Source organism: Eschrichtius robustus, chromosome 11, assembly GCF_028021215.1.
Source record: "Eschrichtius robustus isolate mEscRob2 chromosome 11, mEscRob2.pri, whole genome shotgun sequence".
In the NCBI taxonomy this organism is placed as follows: Eukaryota; Metazoa; Chordata; class Mammalia; order Artiodactyla; family Eschrichtiidae; genus Eschrichtius; species Eschrichtius robustus.
Window position 1 is genome coordinate 51,197,773 of NC_090834.1, and position 20,938 is coordinate 51,218,710.

Consider the following 20,938-nt stretch of genomic DNA (forward strand, 5'->3'; position numbering starts at 1 on the left):
GCCAGAGGGGTCCTGAGATGGCTACAAATATAGCATCACTACCTTCATCAGATTCCTTTTGGCCTTGACCCTCATATGAGGTGTCATGTTCTGCAAACTGAATTATGTTGATCCCACCCTGGAAGTCATGCGAAGGGAAAGAAGCTGAAGGATTATCTTCATCTGTGGAGTTTTGTATTTGGGTGACCACGGAAATGGCAGTATCATCAACTAGGTTATTTCTATTTATACTTTCTCTCAGTGGTATTCTATGGCTCCGCAAGGATAAAGGGAAACTTCCAGACCTTGACTTTTTTTTAATTAAAAAAAAAAATTTTTTTTTTTTGGCCGCGCTGCGCTGTTTGTGGGCTGTTACTTCCCCCACCAGGGATCGAACCCGGGGCCTCGGCAGTGAAAGCGTACGTAGAGTCTTAACTACTAGACCGCAAGGGAATTCCCCAGACCTTGACTTTTAAACCAAAGAACCAAAGTATCTACCATACACAGAAGAAATACTTGAGTCAGAGAATAAGAAATGCACAATACCTGAGCGATACTATATAGTACAGGATTAAAGGTAAGGATTACGAGAATAGTGAGGTATGAATCTTAGCTTCTCTGCTAGCTGTATGAACTAGTTACTTAATTTCTCTCTGCCTCTAATTTCTCATCTGTAAAATGAGGGAAATAAAAGAGTAACTAATATAAGTTTGTTGTAAGGATTAAATAAATAAATACCTGTAAAGCATCAATATATATGCATGCTATCTTGTAGCCAGTCATCTGAAAGGTGATACTGTCAGTTCCCAGTAGGGCATCAGGACAAGAAAATGAGAAAACGTTCTAGGTTTTCTTGATTTGGGGCTTACATCTTGAGGTTGTGATAAGCACAAAATAGCATTCTACAATTGTGTATTCAATCGTATATTTAAGTAACCTAGATTAAGTATAGAAATGACTTCCCAAGAGAAGCATATCTTATTTGGAGATTAAACCACCATAACCAAGCGTGGATTACGAAACAACTTTATTTGAGGAAATATTAATATTTTTATGACAGTATCTGGTTGCCAAGTAATCCTCTTTGACTGGAACCCACTGCCAATGAGGCCAGAGTCAAGGCCACACCTTTTGTCTTTGATCTTTCACCTGTTCCGTGTTCCAGTGTCACTATGAGTAGCTCGTCATGAGGGGCTTGGGGACAAAGGCAGCTGGATGAGAACAGCTGGATAGATCAAGCCCACTTGGGCCACCACCAGAGACAATTTGGACTGGTTGCCCACTTAGACCACCCGGCATCTTTCCATGGAGAACACAACTGTTCATGCTTGCTTTTGGGTAAAGGAAGCATGATGAGGGGCAAAAAAGAAAAAGAGAATTCAGGAAAAGAGCTATATTACCTAATGTAACTAAAATTTAACTCTAAGAGGTCACATATTTTTTTAGTACTGTATTCCCAGCACTTAAAATTTAGTGATTAGTATATAAGGTGCTTGATAAATAGTTTGTTGAATGAATGGGTGATTATGCTTCTTATTAGGAAGGGATTTTACTCTCTCTGGTGTCAAAGAGGAAGCACATGCAGACAGGCTGTCCAGGAAAACCCAGGAGCAGGCACACGGCCGGCCAGAAAAATCCAGGAGAAGTTCTAGTTTCAGGTGGGCGAGTGGTCTAGTCTCGGGAAGTCAGATATGGATGGAAGCGTTGGGCAGGTGCCAATTCCACAGCAGGTTCTAAGGTCCAGAACCTCAAATAGGTCAGAAGGGGAGTGTGAGTGGGCAGTGGTAGCGCGTTCAGCACCTGTGTCTGAGACTGTTTTCTCTCTGCCTGCTGGACGGAAATGATGCTCATGGACAGAGGAAGCCAGGAGCCTTGGCCCAGGTGGAAACGTTGATTAAAAGGGTAAGATGTCCTCACATACAGAGGAGAAACTGGATCTTGGAGCAGCGGAGGCAAGGCCTTTGCAGCTCAGTCGGCCTCCCTCAGGGGATTTGTGCTGATCTGTAACGCTGCTGGGATGCTTGCGAAAGCATGGAGGAAACCAGTTCCCTATAAAGTAATAAGGTTGAATTGAATAGGTACATGCGTGTGTGTGTGTGTGTGTTGTGACCCTTCTGACAATACTTGAAATGATGAGTATATGACACATACAGCAATAGGAAGAGGCTTAGATTTCCTAAGCATCAGTCAGGAGTCAGGCCCTATGCCAAGACATTTATGCATATTATCAAATCAATTTCGCATAGCAACACTGCTATGAGTATTATTAGCCCCATTTTACAAATGAGGAATCTGAGTTTCAGAGAGCTTCCACACTTGCCTGAAGTCGCATTGCCGATTAGTGACAGGAACAGAATTTAAACGCAGGAAACTGAGGTGCGGAGAGTTGGCGTCACTTGACTAAGCGTTCTGCTGAAATAAACATTTCATCTTTTCTGGGCACCAGGCACCCTCAGCAGAACACAGCAGTGAATGACTGTCACAGATGCTGCAGCTGTGGCACAGCTGGTGGATTGAGTCAGACAGTGACAGCCCACAGGATCTTACTGCCACGGCTTGGATCCAGTGGCAATTATCCCTGGAGCATTACTCAGACAGTATTTGAAGTTGTGCTTCAAATGGACAAACTAATTGTTGAGTTTGTTCCCAGATCATTGCTTTGATTTCTTGGGAACAAAGCAATTTGACTTCAAGCTTTCTTCCTTCCCAGCTCCTCCTCCTTCATTTGTCAGCTGCCAATCATCCTTGCATCCTTCAGCCAAAGTTAGCTCAACCAAATCTGTATAAAACCTTTTCCAGGGCTGGAGAATTTTCCCTCACCATAAAGCTGGCAGCCCACTGGACCTTCTCCATTACAACAAAGCAAATACTTGCTCATCTCTTACGCATTCTGTTTTGTTCATTATTTTTATTCTCGAAGTAAGACATGTAGCTCAAAAAATGAAATTAATGGTTACCCAGAGACAAGGACCGTCAGCATAGTGTGCATGCTTCCAGAGTTCTTCCCTGCCTTGCATCCACTTTAATATATTCTATCGTGCTTCTCAAGGTTGGTACACTCGTCTCTGTGCCAAGCTGCTGGCCTGGAGTTTAGAGAGTCTCAGGTAAAGTTACTTGGCATGGCCTCATTGATGTGTTGTGCTTCCTTAGTTGCTCTAACTCAATGCTGGCAGACTAGGGGAGAAGAGAGAGGTCCCTCAGTTCCTGTCTTGTATATTCTAATTTTTCCTCCTCTCAACTCCTTGCTCCAGAAAGCCACCAGCCAACACTCCTTCCCACGTGTCTCACACCCAAAACTTGAACAATTCAGTTTAAATGAAACCTACCCCGCTTCACTACCTGTGCGACACAGTGAACCAGTTTCTCATTTTATTACTCAAAATCTGACAGGGTGCTGTTCCGTAATCAGATCTCCTATAGCCTCCAGACAGGTTTCTTGAGTACATGCTATTTTTAGAATGTGCTAGGTGTGGTGGAATACACAAGAGTCCTAGAAATTTATATCTCCACAGGGTGTAGTTCAGTTCAGAAACATTTCTTAAGCACCTCGGGTCCCAGGCAGAATATTTGCTGCCAATGTTATAATAATGAATGAAGAAGTCTTTATGTTACCATGAGAAAAGCAGATGCATACATGCTTTTTTATAAAAAAGAGGGATTCTCGGGGTATCAGTTATGTGAGCACAGGAAAAAGGCACAGCCAAACCTGGGTGTCCAGGGAAAGCATCTCTGAAGAAATCATACATGAGCTAAGTTTTAAGGTTGAGCAATAGCCAGGTGAGAGACAGTTGGGAAGGTTATTAGAGGAAGAGAAGACATCAAGAACAAAGCATAGAGAGGGGATTTGTCTTTCTGGTTCACTGTCGCATCCCTGGCAGTTACAATGTCTGGCACATAGTAGGTGCTCAAGAAATTCTTTTTTAAAAAAACAGTGTTATTAGCTACAGTCACCATTGCTGTACACTACCTCCCCATGGCTTATTTATTTTATAACTAGAAATAAGTTCTTGTTAAGTGCAAAAATTGAGAGGAGAGAGCAGAAACAGGAGCTGGAATGCTCAGAGCAGACTGAGTTAGTGGAGATGGTTTGGGAAAGCCTGGAAGGTTTTCAAGCTGAAGATGACATAAAAGAAGGTTGAAAAGTCCTTCGTGGGGTCAGGAGAGCTGTGAGATTGGAGCACAGGTTAGAGTAGTGGGAAAAGTTGTAATTGTATGCTTTGAAGAAATGGAAAGCAAAACAAAAAATAAATAAAGCTATATTTTTCCTTCAGTTAGTTATATTTTATATTTCTAAAGTCTTTTGTGGTCAAATAAAAAATCTAATGTTACAGTAAAATAATCATAGCTGATATTAAGTGAATACCTACTAGGTCACAGACACTAAGTGCCTTCCATGCATTATCTCACTTGGCCTTCTCAAAAATTCTGTGAAGTGAGTACTAGTTCCATTTTACAGATAAGAGTATCAAGTCTCACAGAGGTTGATAAGTTGCCCAAGGTCATGTAGTACAAGATAGAATTGGGAATTGATCCAGGCAGTCCCGCTAGAACCTTCACTCTTAGCCACTACGCTATAACTGAGGTTTTAGAAAGTTATTCTAGAATGAGGGTCTAAGGAGGAGAAAGTCAAGAATCATATTTAGAAGCTACAAATGGCCGCTTACATTTGTTTCCGTTCTGCTGACAGCACTAACAGTCTGAAGAGTTCACTCTTAGGCACCAGCTTTTATGATGCTAGACCTGCAAAGTGCAAAACTTGACAGTTCCAGAAAGGAGAGCGTTAGGGTTGATCGAGCAGCTACTATGTGCTAGCAATACAGTGTCTCATCCAATGCTCATATTTCTACGAGGTTGATCCTGTAATTCCCAGTTTATAGCTTCAGTCACCTGAAGATCAGAGATACCAGCAACTTGACAAATGATGCAAGATTTGAACCCGTATTTCTAATGCCAGAATTCATTCACATTCCGCTGTATTGGGCTGCCTTTTGGGCTCAGCTGGCTACGTCGGTTTGAAACCCAGCTTTGCCATTTGTTTAACGCTTTGGAGACTCTCTGATCCTGTTTTCTCATTTGGAAGTCAAAGTGATAATACCTTCTTTTTCCAATTCTTAAGAGAATTACTTGAGATAGTGTTTCTGACAGTGCTTTGTAAATTGTAAATAGCAACCCACATGTGTGACATCTTATACAAGTTCATTTTCCAATTCCACACCCATTATTTTCCCAGATCATAGGTCTGTGGTCCCATTCTGACTTTTCCAGAGACCTTCGGCTGTCTAATCCTACAGTGACCTCTCCTGGGTGAGCCTGGCCTTCTCCGGCCTCTCTCTGAGTTTTAGGAGGGAAAGCTTGCCAAGCTCCATTTCCTGCAGCTTCAGTTAACAGATGGAGGGCAGCACTGAGCTAAAGTCCCCTCATGATTATTTAAATCATCAGTTCTTTAAAAAGGATCTTAAGATCCATTAAATATTCATGAAAGCATTCTTCCTGGCAGCTCCCTCATTGTAGGTACTTACAGAGGGTTTAAAATATCTGACATTGCTTGGAAGCACACAAAGCTCTGTCAGCTGCAAGCAGACAGCTGATTTGTAATTTAATTAACATCCTGGCTTGTCCTGTTCTTTGGGCAAAAAGTGGGAAAGTATTTCCTTTCATTTGTGAGTTTTGTTTGAAAAAAATTCAAATGGAGCAACTGGGAGTGCTTTTTTTTTTTTTTTTTAAAGGTTAGCTATTTGAATTTATTTATTTATTTATTTATGTTTGGCTGTGTTGGGTCTTCGTTTCTGCCCGAGGGCTTTCTCTAGTTGTGGCCAGAGGGGGCCACTCTTCATCGCGGTGCGCGGGCCTCTCACTGTCGCGGCCTCTCTTGTTGCAGAGCACAGGCTCCAGACGTGCAGGCTCAGTAGTTGTGTGCAGGCTCAGTAGTTTTGCACAGGCTCAGTAGTTGTGGCTCACGGGCCTAGTCGCTCCGTGGCATGTGGGATCTTCCGAGACCAGGGCTCGAACCGGTGTGCCCTGCATTGGCAGGCAGATTCTCAACCACTGCGCCACCAGGGAAGCCCCCTGGGAGTGCTTTTCATCCCTCACCTCTGTCCTGTTACTTACCTCCTGCTCCCCTCTTCAAAAAATTCCTATTTCAAATGTCCTTTGGGCCAGCTGTATTGCCGATTGTGGGTCTTTTTTTTTTTTTTAAGGATAACTTCACTTGGGGGAAGATCTGTGTGCAATCAGCCATCAGTGAGCTTTGACCCACTTTTATTAACTGTTTTGAGTAGTGGATTTTGGAGAGAGATTTGGCCACAGGCTACTATTTGTTCAATGAACGTTGATTGAGAACCTGCCATGTAGCAGGCACTAGAGGTCAGTAGTGAACCAAGCAGGTGGGGTCCCAGACCCCCGCAGAGGTTTCAATTTAGTGGGGGAGGCAGACATTAAGCAAATGATCACAGAAATAAATGTAAAATAAAAATGCGACAAGTTTTATGAAAAATGAATACGCGGTACCCTGAAATCCTGAGAGGCAGGGAGCAGTGAGACATGGGGAGGAGAAGCCCCTAATCTGAGAAGCCAGGAGGGTTCCTTGAGGAAGTAAAGGGGGAAATTAGGTATTTCTGTCTGGCCCTTCCTCCTCCCATTTTCCTCCTCTCTAAACCCCTCTCCTCCAGATTTGCAACGTGCATGCAACTGTTCTGGAGGAATAGATTGGGATAGTGGACAAAAAGGATGGAAAGGGGAAAGAGAATCCTGCGCTAGCCAAAATAGCGGAGAATTTATTTCAAATCAAAGAAATGAATATAAATACTGATCTGATCACTGCATTAACCATTCTTTTACCTTCTCTTGTTTCTTTCTTTTATCCATGTTTTCCCTCCAGAAAGGGAGGCAGTGGGTTAGAGAGAGGATGCCGTAGGTGTGGCAGTGGAGGTGGGTCACAGGTCACAGATAGGCTAAGACATCATGCAAAAAGGAAGCAGCTGGAAAAGAGAGCTGGCTGGCTACGTACTGCCCGAGTCTCTGGTAAATAAAATTCCGGTAAAGAAATAGCAAAGTATTTAAACAAAATATTTTCCTCCAAATAAGATGGTGTCTGGCAGGGCCTGGATGAGAAGACCCTGTTTTGAAAGTTAAACGTATACAGTCTTGAGAGGAAATGAAAACCCTTCGTTTCCATGTAATTCATTTTTCAAGACTGCTTTCCGGCCTCTTTGGGTTTTTCCTGTTTTCTGAGCTGCATTCACTTCTTTCTTAGGGATCATCACTCTTCGCAAGTCTGTTATTTATTTCCAACTTTCTAAGCGACTTCATGCTTCTCCTAAAATCTGTGCTTCTCTTCTGCCAAAGCACATGTTTAAAACTGAGAGACTTCCTTCTAGCGGCAGCGTTGTCAGCCGGCTCCATTGGACACACTCTCTGTGGCCATTGTTCTGGCCTGACACTCTGTGGGAGACAAAGAGAGATGGCAGAGGCTCCTGGCCTCACAGAACTTAGACTCCAGAGGGGGAGATAAGACTTGATGCAGAAATCGCTATTTGTTGCTATAGTAACAGAAGCCGAGGAACTAAGAGGTTTTGAGCATTTCCTCAATGTCAGCCTTTGTGGAAGAAACTGTAATCCTTCCTTAATTTTGTACCTGCTGTATAGTGTTTCTGTAAGTCTTAAATGGGATACTTTCTATAACACTCTTAGAAAAGTGGGCAACATTCACTAACTGTTAGGCATTATAATATTACTTACCTTTCAAGAGCACCAAACATATTCCGGTTCTCAGAGTTTGATTTGTTTCTCTGTCTTATCAGAGCAGTGCCAACTCCTGCTGCAAGGGGGAAGCAGAGCACTTTTTATGCAGAAACAGAGATAGGTTCAGGTTTTTATTTATGAGGCCTTGAAAGCTTTGTGACTTCTCCCTCAGCTGGTAAACACTGTGCCCGTGGTGTAGCACCGTCTTCCAAACTGTGCAGAACATCCAGTGATGGATCAGATGCATGTAGGCGCCTGCGTTTGAATCCTGGGTAACTTAGGACGGTTCTGATTCACAGAGGCATCAACAGAATGTGGTGGGCAGAATCTGGTTGAATTTCCCAGCCTTTGGCCATCCACATGGAAGTCCTGTGGTAGAAAAGGAGTGCCAGTATGATTACTTGCAGGTTCAGCTGGGAGGGCTTTTTGGTCAAATTTATTGCTCAAATGATTTAAGCTTAGTTCAGTTAAAGTCACATTCGTTGGTCTCTTACTATGTATCTTACTATGGGGCACTGGAGATTGAGATGAATATGACTCCATCTCTGCTCAGAGGCTCTCATGGGCTAGTAGGAGAGATGGGCACACAGATCATTGTGGTACAGAGTTGTTGCTATTCAATAACAGGAATCCATGCAGAACACTCTGGGAGCATAAAGAAAGGACATCCTTTTAACCTTAGCAGTCAGAGAATGCTTCCAAGAGGTGATGACACCCAATCTGATTATCAAGGACCTGACAAAGTTTGCCTGATGAAGGAGCCCAGTGGTAGAGGCTAAACTTCAGAAGGGGGAAAGGGATAGGATTCCAGAAGTCAGGGACAAAATGATCTATGACAGGGGACGTGAATAATAGTCAGTCTTCCCTGTCCTGAGCACTTCTGCCTCACTCCTGTTAGATCTGGGAGAGAAGATATAATCTGTTTACAAAAGTTCTGTTGCTCCAGAGTCCCCTCCAAAGGACCAAGCTGAGGAGAGGAAAAGAAGAAGACACGGGTTTCAAAACAGAGGCCTTGCTCAATGGCCCTCCTTTTACTGGCAACGCAGAAACCCTCAAAGGTGCCCAGTATGGCATCAGTACCTAAGAGACAAGCCCTGGAAATGAGAGAGGACTCAGAATTGCCCAGAAAATTAGAGCTGATTCTTAAATCAGGGTGTGACCTCTGTGGAGTTGTTTAATCTCCCTTGTTAGATGACTCTTGAAGATTTCCTAAGAATTATGTTTCCTGAAGATAAAGTTAGTCTCTTAAGATCTTTGAGTCCTAGTTAGTTTAGAAGAATATTTAAGTGCTCTAGCTCTAGAGGCAAACTTGTGTTTGAATCCTGGTTTGCCACTCACCAGGTATGTAAGCTTGGAAAAAACTGCCTAACTAACCAAGCCTCAGGTGAGGAGAATGAGAACACCTATCTCACAGGTGTGCTGATGTGTCTAAAGCATTTAGCGTAGTTCCTGGCACATTAACTGCTATTATTATTGGTTTTAATATTACTATTAGTGTTAGGATTAGTATTTCTGTTAATAGTGTTAATATTAATAGTAGTCTTAGTATTACCAAAAAAATCATTTTTGGTCCAGCCGAAATTAAATCCAAGCAGAGAGATTTTACTAAACCATATCAGGGTGATTCCTCTGGAGGCTCATGTTTCAGTTAAAGATGGTACTTCTCACTGGTTCTTGTCATCTTCTGCTTAGTCATCTTTTGGAGAAAACTGCAAAAATAAAGGAGGAGATATACCCGGCTGGTACCAGGAAGAGTACCCTTTAGGTCTCTTGGATGGTCCCTATTGCCTACAATAGATAGCAGTCTGCCTTTCAGCCTTGTCTCCTGCCATACTCCACCTCGCATCCCATTCTTAAACATCAGTTCACCAGAAGCAGACCTAAAATGGGTAGTAGTGTACATATGATTTCCGGAAGGCAGTTCCCAAGAAAGTCCCTTAAAGGAGTAAGGAAAGCACCAAGGAGTTCTGCAAGACCGTAGGTCCAGGGGCAGTCTAGCTTCAGACTGATGCTATCAGGTGCTTTGGAGGGTAATTTGCAGGGCAGTTTGTTTCAGTTTGAGGTGTGGGATTTGGAGTTTCTAGTATAACTCCCAGACACATCTAAGTGAGGAGGCTTCAATCACGCAAGGACAATCTTACTGTGAAGTATGCAGATGTGGGCCTTAAATGCATAGAAGGGATTTCCATGGATTTGGGCGGGGGCAATACCATCTGCTACAATCTACTTCAAGATCTCCCTCAGAACAGCGTCCCCTCTTATTACTTATCTCCTCTGCATATATTGTTGTCTTTGCTTAGAGTTTCCCTTGCCTCTTTCTGTTATCTTTCTAGATCCTACTGCAAACTGGAAAGCCTCAGACAGAGTTGGTAATGACCCATTTCTGCTCCCACAAAACTCAGTTTATACTTACAGTCATTCCCACCATGCATTGTGACTTACCTGCCCATATGTATACTCACTTAATAATTTGTGGTCTTCTTAAGGTCAAGAACAGGCTCCTATTCAGTTTGTATTCTTAGCATATATTACTGAAAAGAGAGATGTGCTGAGAGATATATAATACTTAAGAATCTGATGTCCTTTAAGATTGTGTCGAGCCAATGATGCGGTTGTCTTCTTTTGCTTAAACCTGAGTTCATAATGTTACGCGCAATGAAAGAGATCGCGTCCAGCAGCCAAAATAACTTTGTAGCTTGAGCAAGTTATACCCATTTCATCCATTTGTTCAACTGTCACTCATAACTTTATTCAATGAATAGTTACTGAGCATATGTGCCAGGCACTTGGCTAAGGACTGAAGATACAAGGATAGACAGGACCAAATGGCCCCAGTTCTCACAAAACCTTACAGTTCACTGTAAAAACTCAAAATATACACAATCATATAGCGTGATAAATGTTGTGATTTGGAGAGTATAGGGAGCTATGGGAACACCCACAAAACCTCAGATTTGCAGTTCATGAAAGCTTCCCAGAAAAGGTAATGTCAATGTTGAGGCCAGAGGACCAATGTATGTTAAAATGAACAATTTTTCCTAATAAAGCATTAATTGAGCATCAAGGTTGATTTTACAGTCTAACTTAAGCCTCTATCAGTCTTCAAAATGGGTTATAATTTTATGAAAATAAGTAATTTATGTAAGTTCTTTGTGATACCGTGTAAGTTTATTATCTGTGTCCTGATAGTTATTTCTACAAACAATTCAGTGAGATGTCTATTTTTAATGAATGAAATCTTTCTCTAAACCAGCTGAATCCTACTGCAGGAATCTTTGAGGAGCTTCCGTAGTCATTTTAACTTTGCAAAGTTTTACTTTTGGTGCCCTTGGATCTTTATGTTTTAGAACACAAGCATTTTCTGACTGTTATGAGTGACATGAATATGGCTTTACATATGTTAAATTTTAAAAAGCTTAAAAAAATTCCTCAAAAAACTAAAAATGGAATTACCATATGATCTAGCAATTCCACTTCTGGGTGTCTATCCAAAAGAATTGAAAGCATAGTTCCAAAGACATTTTTGTACATGCATGTTCATAGCAGCATTATGCACAATAGCCAAGAGGTAGAAGCAATCAACTGCCCATCTACAGATGAATGAATAAGCAAAATGTGGTATATATATAAAATGGGATATTATTCAGCCTTAAAAAGAAGGAAATCCTGTCACATGTTACAATATGGAGGAACCTTGAAGGCATTATGAAACAAGCCAGTCATGAGAAGCAAATACTGTATGATTCCAGTGATATAAGGTATCTAGAATAGTCAAATTCATAGAAATAGAAAGTAGAATGGTGGTTGCCAGGGGCTGGAGGAGGGAAAAATGGGCAGTTGTTTAATGGGTATATAGAGTTTCAGTTTTGCCAGATGAAAAGATTCTGAAGATTGGTTACACATCAATGTGAATATACTTAATATCACTGAACTGTACACTTAAAAATGGTTCAGATGGTAAACTTTATGTTATGCATATTTAACATTTTTTAAAAATCTTTAAAGAACTGGAAATAATGATTTGTTTATATTTATTCCATAACCCTGAGGTAAGAGTGGTGAGATAAAAGAGTTTGGAAGTAGTGGGGACTCAGCTCATGTAGTGGTGTTGGGAGCTGGCTTATGGCAGGATAAGGAAGCTTAAGCTTTGTCAGGTGGGCAGTGGGAGCCACTGAAGGGTTTTGAAGAGAAGGACTCTGTCAGTTTGAGATCCAGAAAGCCAACTCCCTGGCATATTGTACAGGATGGACGGGAAAGGGGCAATCTCAGCAGCAGCCTAACCAGTCCAGAGGCTGTTGCTGCGGTCCAGCTGAGAGCTGAAAACCTGAACGTGGGCAGTGGTTAGTGGAGGTGGTGGGGGATGAGGATGGGGTAGACTCAAGAACTATTTAAGATATAAATTAGGCAGACTCAGTGATTTAGTAAATTGACAGATGGTAGGGGGTGGTGAAAGAGAGGATGGAGTCTCACTGACTCCTACTTTTCTGGCTCAGGTGATTGCATAGATGGTAGTGCCTTCCTGAGAGAAAATTGAAGAGGGGGAGGAGATGTGGAGGGCAGATGGGCTGAAAGCCAGAGACACTAAAATGGGCATACGTATGACATTATTCCACTTCCAATGAACAATACATAACGGATCAAGAATGAATGTTAAACTGGATCCATGTTTCTGAGGCGGATTACCTGCCCAAATTATTCATAGAGTTAGGAAAATGAAAGTATGGTATTTTGTAATTCACAGAAATGTTCTAACCTCCATGAAGGTTGTTGTGTGTTCTCCATGAAGTGTTTTTTACCAAGCTGCTGATTCTGTTAGCAGGCTTGGGCTTCATCTCCTTATGTGAGTAGAGGAGGGGATGGTGAGTGTAGAAAGAGGATTCAGATTCAATTTATCTGGACAGGGTCCCAGCTCTAAGGACCACTAGTTAAGGGACCCTGGACAAGTCTCTTGACCTCTCTGAATGTTAGTTTTCTCATTAGTAAAACGGAGCATCATAGATAAGAAGAATTGCAGTGAAAGAAATAGACGAGCGTCTTTGCAAACTTCAGTCAAGATATTGTTAGCTGAAATTTTTGTTTTGAAACTAATATTAAGCTTGGAACATTGTAGAAAGCCTCCCTGGAAAATACAAGTAATGATAATCAACTTCTGAGTAAGAATGGACATCAGATTGAATTGCCAACCCTGGGTGGTTCTTCTTGTTACTGTCAGTTTATGAGTCAGACAGAGAACCGATGTCCAAGAAGTCATATTTTTCACCTAAAAATGAAAGAAACATAGGCATGATTTTGTTAAGAAGATGTGTTGTTAGTAACCTGATGTGATAAAAATAACTGTTGGTGATGATAATAAATGGGTAGTGGGATGAGGTTAGACATCACAGGTAAGCCCGAGATAGGGTTACGACAATGTTTGGACTGTTGCCCCTAATATCCCTGTGCCATTCAAAGGGAACAAAGACAAAGCAAGGCAAACTAACATTTTATTCACTGGGTTGGGGGTAGGATATAGAGTGTTCCCTTTTTTCTTTCCCAAGTAGACCAGTAGCCTTGAAATAATGAGACTCTAATGGGACAGGTCTGAAGGAAAAGGGGTGAGAAGCAAAGAGAGACAGAAAAGAGGGAAACCCAGGCCAAGGCTGAAGATGGAGGTTAACCCATGGCCATGTCTAGTCTCCCACAGACCATGCCTTGTCCTGACCCTTTTCTTTCTCTGCCAGCTTCCTTAGGTCTGCTTGGAAGACTCAAAGCACGGCCTTTGCCAGAGGATGCTCTTACTATTATAGGCATATAGAAGGAAGATGACAAAGAGGAAAAGGGACCAAGAGAGAAGGAACTATTATCTCTTTCCCCTCAGGGAATCGTATCGATATAATATAGGCAGACCCTTTGCCTTGATTTTTAAGTTCTTTAAAAGAAAACTCCATCTTCAGAAATTGTGATCTTTTGTCCTGGAGTCCAACTAACCCAAATCAACACTCCTCTTCCTTGGATATGAAAGGAAGAAAAGATTGTCTTCCTTTGAGGCCAATACAAAAAATTCAGGTGGCAAAAAATTTCCCTTATTTCCTAAAGAAGTTAAGGCTTGGACATAATCTGAATCAAAATTAGGTTTCCTGAATGATTGTATCAGAATTCTGTCTTCTTGCTCAGTACTTTTTCTTTTCCATCCTTGACCTAGAATTTTTAGCACATATTTAGCTACTCTGGTCATTTGGAGGGTTACCTCCTCACCTACTTAGGTAAATAGTCTCAGTCTTATTTGTTATCACCCTTCTGTATTTTATAAACAGAGATAGTGCATTATCAGGCAAAAACAAGCATTGGTTGGTATTGATGATTGGTTCAGTATTGCTTCCACTTGAACTGGTTAATGGTGACCACCAAAAGAGACTGCAGCAGAGCCTGTTTGGTGATGTCAGCAATAGGTACACACTGTGTCCTGTAAATGGAACGAGAATGTGAAGTTCAGAACTGTACCCTTTGCAAACGCTCATGCTTTTCTCTTTCTTGTCTTTTTTCCCAGAAGTATCGCTATCAAGATGAGGACGCGCCACATGATCATTCCTTACCTCGACTGACCCACGAAGTGAGAGGCCCTGAACTTGTGCATGTATCGGAAAAGAACCTGTCTCAAATAGAAAATGTCCATGGATACGTCTTGCAGTCTCACATCTCTCCTCTGAAGGTCAGTTCTTTTGCTCTTAGAGCGGGCGGCAGTGACTGGTTTGCATTGCTAAGGGAGATGTTTGCTGGCCTTAAGTGAGGCTCTTTGAAAACACTACAGTGAGACATGGTTGCCAAAGGGTCTTTCTGTGGTTTGGAGGCTTACTGGGAATTCCTGACACAGGGAAGTTCTTCTTACAGTTATTTGTTGAAATGTCTGGCAGATCCTTTTAGTTGTTGAGAATGGGCTAAGGAAAGACCAAACAGTGAGAAACTAAAAGGGAAAATAAGCTGACCATGTATTTACAAAGTCCAGGAGGACATCAAGTTTTGTTCAGATCTATCTCTCCATCTCTATTCTTGGCTCCAGATAAAACAAAGGAACTATAACATGATGACACCTAGTAATTGCCTTACCACGTAGACTAAAAAGGAAAGTGCGTGAGTTGGTTCATCAACAGCTCTATTTTATATTTCTTTCTATGTGGTGTCATACTTTTCCAACGTTTTCTACTTTTTTTCTTTAATTTAAAACAATTTCTTGATAAACGCTATTTTGACAAGAGGGGCAATGAAATGAGAGTAAGGATTTTCTGTGTTCCTTGGTCGCAGTTTACTCTGTCTTTTGCTTTGCTGATGCTATGGATTTTGTGTCTTGGATAAAAGCTTATAAATGTTGATTAAAGTCAAAAAAAGGAAACATGGAACTAGAGTCAGTGATGTAATAGAAGACAATTGAAATGTAAAACAAAACAAAACAAAAAACTACCAAATAACCCCTTGATATTGCTAAAAATTTTTTCTTTTATTTTGTTAGCTACAACATTCACTTCACTAGCACTTTCATATAGCTGTGTTGCAATGAAAAATGTAGCCATGAAGGTTGCCCTGATGCCTTCTGGGATCTTATTATACCTTCCAGAACATCAAAGAAAGGCTAAATTATGTTTAATATAGTTCCAAAATTTAGTATATTTTAATACCCTGGCATCCTAAAACCGCATTATCAAATAAACTAGTGCTAGTTACCACAAATTAGTTAAAATAGTAGGCTAATTGGCAAATTCCAGTAAATATTTTATATTATGTAAAAATATGTAAATATTTTGCTTCTGGAATCCATTGTTCAATTCTTCCCAGAGTCTCTTTGGAAATCATTGACTGATGGATGGAAATAGGTATTTTTAGCCAGGAGAATAGTAGATTAAAGGTTGGAGAACAGGAATTTACCTTCTTATACTTAGGGCTGTCATGTAGGAAACTCCATCCATATTGGAGGGCAGAAGCAGAACCACTGTGCATGATTAACAGGAAGGTATATTTGGGATCATTATAAAACCACAACTTCTGACAGTTAGAACTACCCCCAAAAAGTACTACTTTGAGAAGCAGGAATTCCCTGTCCCTAGAAATCAGGCTTGCATGATGACCTGGCAGTGGTATGGTGGAAAGGACTCCTTTTTCAGCAGGAGGGCACACAGAATTGTCTCTAAGCTCCAGTCTAACTATAGGAATCAATGATTCTATCCTGTGGTCAGATGAATACCTTCCTGCTTTAAGGACCTTTCATCGTTGCAAACAATTGCTCATCCTTAATCTGTGCTGACCAGTGTGAGCTGAGAAAGGGCAGAGCTGGGAGACTGGGCTGCACAGAGAGTATTTACACTTCAGATGTTTTTCTTTCTAACCGGACGAAAGAATCCCTGTAAGAACCTCCATGAAGCCGCCCTTCATTTTTGTCCTCCCAACTTGTCTTTCCCCGCTTCCTACCACTTCCTTTTTTAATCAGCTCTAAAGCATAGCTCCCAATGGCTTTAAGCTGAGAAGGACAATGGAGACTAGTCTAAAGCTAGCCTGGCAACAGTAAAAAATAGGAACAAAATAATTAAAGCACTATCAGATCTTCATTTTATATATTAAATTTTTAGCATATACTTGATAATATAATTATCTGAACATCTACAGTTTGGTGATTATACCATGTGTTATGCTACTTCATGCCTCATTTGGAAAATGTCTATTAGAGTCGAAGGAAATTTTGCTTTTTCTGAAGATCATATCTCAGATATAAAGGAATCTTTCCTATCTCCCCTTTATCCCTTGATTCTAGGAATCTCAGAGTTAAATGTCTTCCACTTCGGTGGCTTTTCCTTAGCTTAGGTTTTCTGTTTCTGTTGCTCCGTTCTATCTTATTTCTTACTATGTTCTTTAAAAAATTTTTTGGTTTTTATGTTTTTACCATAATGATGTCTTTTATCGAAGGTTTCCCACATCTGCTTTAAAAGTAGCCACCTGTGAATAATAAATCTCTGATATGAAACATCAAGGTTAGAATAGGCTTTCCTTCCTTTTTGGAATCACCAGCTCAGTGGTGTGACCCCCCCAATGCATTGTGAAGAGAATGGAAAGGTGAGCTCATCCAGGACTTCTGCACCCATCCTGTGAGGTAGCTATTTTGGGACCAGGACTTTTCCTTCATGACCCTCTAGAGGTGTTGTTTGTGCTGAACAAGATACACTCTTAGATTGTCTTAATGAAGAGACTGTGTACCTTTCTTCTATCAGCAACAATGATAGAGATAAATGTGCACAGTTTTTCCAGAAAAGAAAACACCCCAATGTGTTGAGTTTGCCAATTTTGTGGTGTAAGCTCTCCCAGCATTGCTGATTTCAGGCTACCAACCTGAAGCTACTGAATATATTTGCAAAGATGGGCACATGAGGCTCTCATGAGACAGGACGAGTTGGCCCAGGACAGCACTATCAGGCTCAAGCACGTGTATTTTTACAGCAACAGGACACATTTCCTAATCAAGTTGTTAAGAGGTTATTATATTATCACAGTTCAAGTGTTTGGCAAACCTGCCATGATTAAAATTGAATGCGTTATTTTCTCATAAAGGAAGCCTATTAAAGTCATAGAAATGCTAAGAGGGTACAAATACTCCATTAGACCTGGCATATTTTCAATGTTGTTGCTTCTTTGATCTGTCTGGTACTCTTGGGTCAAGCATTAAAAGGGGGAAGAGTGAGGAGGCAAAACACACAATCATATAGCGCTCCCTGAATCCTACTTAGAAGACAATGAGGTTCTCTAGTATTAATTAGGAACTTACATGTGGCATGCCTGAACAGAGTGTGAGATTGCTGGAGAACAGTTTAGATGTCGCATTCAGTGGGCTCTGAACCATTAGCGGGGTAATCTCACTGTTCCAGGTTTGAGAGTCATTTCTTCCATCACCGCATAGCACTTGAAACCTCAGTTCTAAGATTCATCTGCCTTTGGAGCACAACAGCTACCTGGCTGATAGATGGGCTTGCTTAGTCTGTTTTCATTAGAGTGCCTTGGCCAGTGTGAAGTATGGGGTTGGAAGGAGAAATGCAATTTAGCGGTTTATATTTCTTGCCTCCAGATGGGGATGCTTTCTCTTCAGATGCTACCTTAGAATCTTCCACAAAAGAAATTGGCCTACAATAAAGTATGGACATTTTCTTTTCAGTTTAGATCAATTCAATAAGTATTAATTGACTATCTACTAGGCGTATCATAATAGGTGGTGGGGAAACAAAGGGCAGTAAAACATGATTTTAAATATGCTCATCATTTGCAAATATTTTCTCCCATTCTGAGGGTTGTCTTTTCATTTTGTTTATGGTTTACTTTGCTGTGCAGAAGCTTTTAAGTTTCATTAGGTCCTATTTGTTTATTTTTGTTTTTGTTTTTATTTCCATTGCTCTAGGAGGTGGGTCAAAAGGGATCTTGCTGTGATTTATGTCATAGAGTGTTCTGCCTATGTTTTCCTCAAAGAGTTTTATAGTGTTTGACCTTACATTTAGGTCTTTAATCCATTTTGAGTTTATTTTTGTGTATGGTGTTAGGGAGTATTCTAATTTCATTCTTTTCTATGTAGCTGTCCAGTTTTCTCAGCACCACTTATTGAAGAGACTGTCTTTACTCCATTGTATATTCTTGCCTCCTTTCTCAAAAATAAGGTGACCATATGTGTGTGGGTTTATCTCTGGGCTTTCCATCCTGTTCCATTGATCTATATTTCTGTGTTTGTGCCAGTACCATACTGTCTTGATTACTGTATCTTTGTAGTATAGTCTGAAGTCCAGGAGCCTGATTCCTCCAGCTGTGTTTTTCTTTCTAAAGATTGCTTTGGCTATTCAGGGTCTTCTGTGTTTCCATACAAACTGTGAAATTTTTTGTTCTAGTTCTGTGAAAAATGCTATTGATAGTTTGATAGGGAATGCACTGAATCTGTAGATTGCTTTGGGTAGTATAGTCATTTTCACAATGTTGATTCTTCCAATCCAAGAACATGGTATATCCCTCCATCTGTTTGTATCATCTTTAATTTCTTTCATCAGTGTCTTATAGTTTTCTGCATACAGGTCTTTTGTCTCCTTAGGTAGGTTTATTCCTAGGTATTTTGCAAGGGAAGCAACTGACAAAGGATTTATCTCCAAAATTTACAAGTAGCTCATGCAGCTCAATATCAAAAAAACAAACAACCCAATCCAAAAATGAGCAGAAGACCTAAATAGACATTTCTCCAAAGAAGATATACAGATTGCCAACAAACACATGAAAGGATGCTCAACATCACTAATCATTAGAGAAATGCAAATCAAAACTACAATGAGGTATCACCTCACACCAGTCAGAATGGTCATCATCAAAAAATCTACAAACAATAAATGCTGGAGAGGGTGTGGAGAAAAGGGAACACTCTTGCACTGCTGGTGGGAATGTAAATTGAAACAGCCACTATGGAGGACAGTATGGAGGTTTCTTAAAAAACTAAAAATAGAACTACCATATGACCCAGCAATCCCACTACTGGGCATATACCCTGAGAAAACCATAATTCAAAAAGAGTCATGTACCACAATGTTCATTGCAGCTCTATTTACAATAGCCAGGACATGGAAGCAACCTAAGTGTCCATCAACAGATGAATGGATAAAGAAGATGTGGCACATATATACAATGGAATATTACTCAGCCATAAAAAGAAACAAAATTGAGTTATTTGTAGTGAGGTGGGTGGACCTACAGACTGTCATACAGAGTGGAGTAAGTCAGAAAGAGAAAAACAAATACTGTATGCTAACACATACATATGGAATCTAAAAAAAAAAAAAGGTTCTGAAGAACCTAGGGGCAGGACAGGAATAAAGACGCAGACGTAGAGAATGGACTTAAGGACACAGGGAGGGGGAACTGTAAGCTGGGATGAAGTGAAAGAGTGGCATGGACATATACACACTACCAAATGTAAAATAGATAGCTGGTGGGAAGCAGCCACATAGCACAGGGAGATCAGCTCAGTGCTTTGTGACCCCCTAGAGGGGTGGGATAGGGAGGGAGGGAGGGAGACACAAGATAGAGGAGATATGAGGATATATGTATATATAGCTGATTCACTTTGTTGTAAAGCAGAAACTAACACACCATTGTAAAGCAATTATACTCCAATAAAGATGTTAAAAATAAATAAATAAATAAATATGCGCGTCACTCTCCTAGGGAACCTCAGTTCTAATTATGTATGACTTATCTTCACTCTGCAGTAGGATTTCAAATTTCTGAATCTTAGGTACTGTGAGACCCCAAGCATCTAGCAGAGTACTCTTTACAGAGTATCTGTTAACTCTCTATCTCAGGTTCTTCATCTGTAAAGTGAAGGTACCAATAATATTTATCTCATAGGATTTTTATACTAATTAAATGAAATAATACATGTAAACTGTTTAGTAAGTGTCTGGCACATAGTAAACACAACCAAATGTCGCTTTTGATCTCGTTATTATCATCAACCTGCTACCATGACAAATACTTCAAAATCATTTATTTTATTTATCTCATTTGACCTCTACGAGATATTATACCTGATGTTAAAATTAAATAGTTCCCTTCAGCCACAGAACTAGTGAATAGGAATGCCAATATTTGTGTCTCGGGTCTTTCTGGATACAAAATCTGTATTCTTTATCACTCCTGTGTTATATTACCTTCCTCTAAATGGTTCTACTATTTTTAAAGAGATCTTAGCGTCAAATTTTCCTTCCTTGGCTCCAGGTGTGTAAAATTTGAAGGTCATTGTTTTCATATAACCTTATTCTTAAAAGTTAAGCAAATATAAAATGTAAGCAAATGTGTAAGAAATTTAGTTTCCTAAATGAGAAGCATGAAGAGTGGTGATAGATGGGAGCATGATGAGGAAATAGAAGGAAAATAGGTTCTATCTTTAAAATATTTCAATTCACCCAGTAGTAAACTCCCAAGGATTATGTTGCTCTCCCATGACAAAAAGTAGTTATTTGGGAGCTAGTTCCCTTTTGAAGAATCCCTTGAGATTGTAAGAATTTGTTTCTCAGCAAGAGAGACACACTTTGTTTTGAGCAATTGGAGCGTTTTCTGCATTGAGATACAATCCTCACACTAGGTGAAGAGAACCCAGGTAAGTCCACACCACAACCCTCATGTTTCTCCTTCCCAGGCCCTGGCAAGATCTATTTCTGTCATTTTTATTTAGTTATTCATC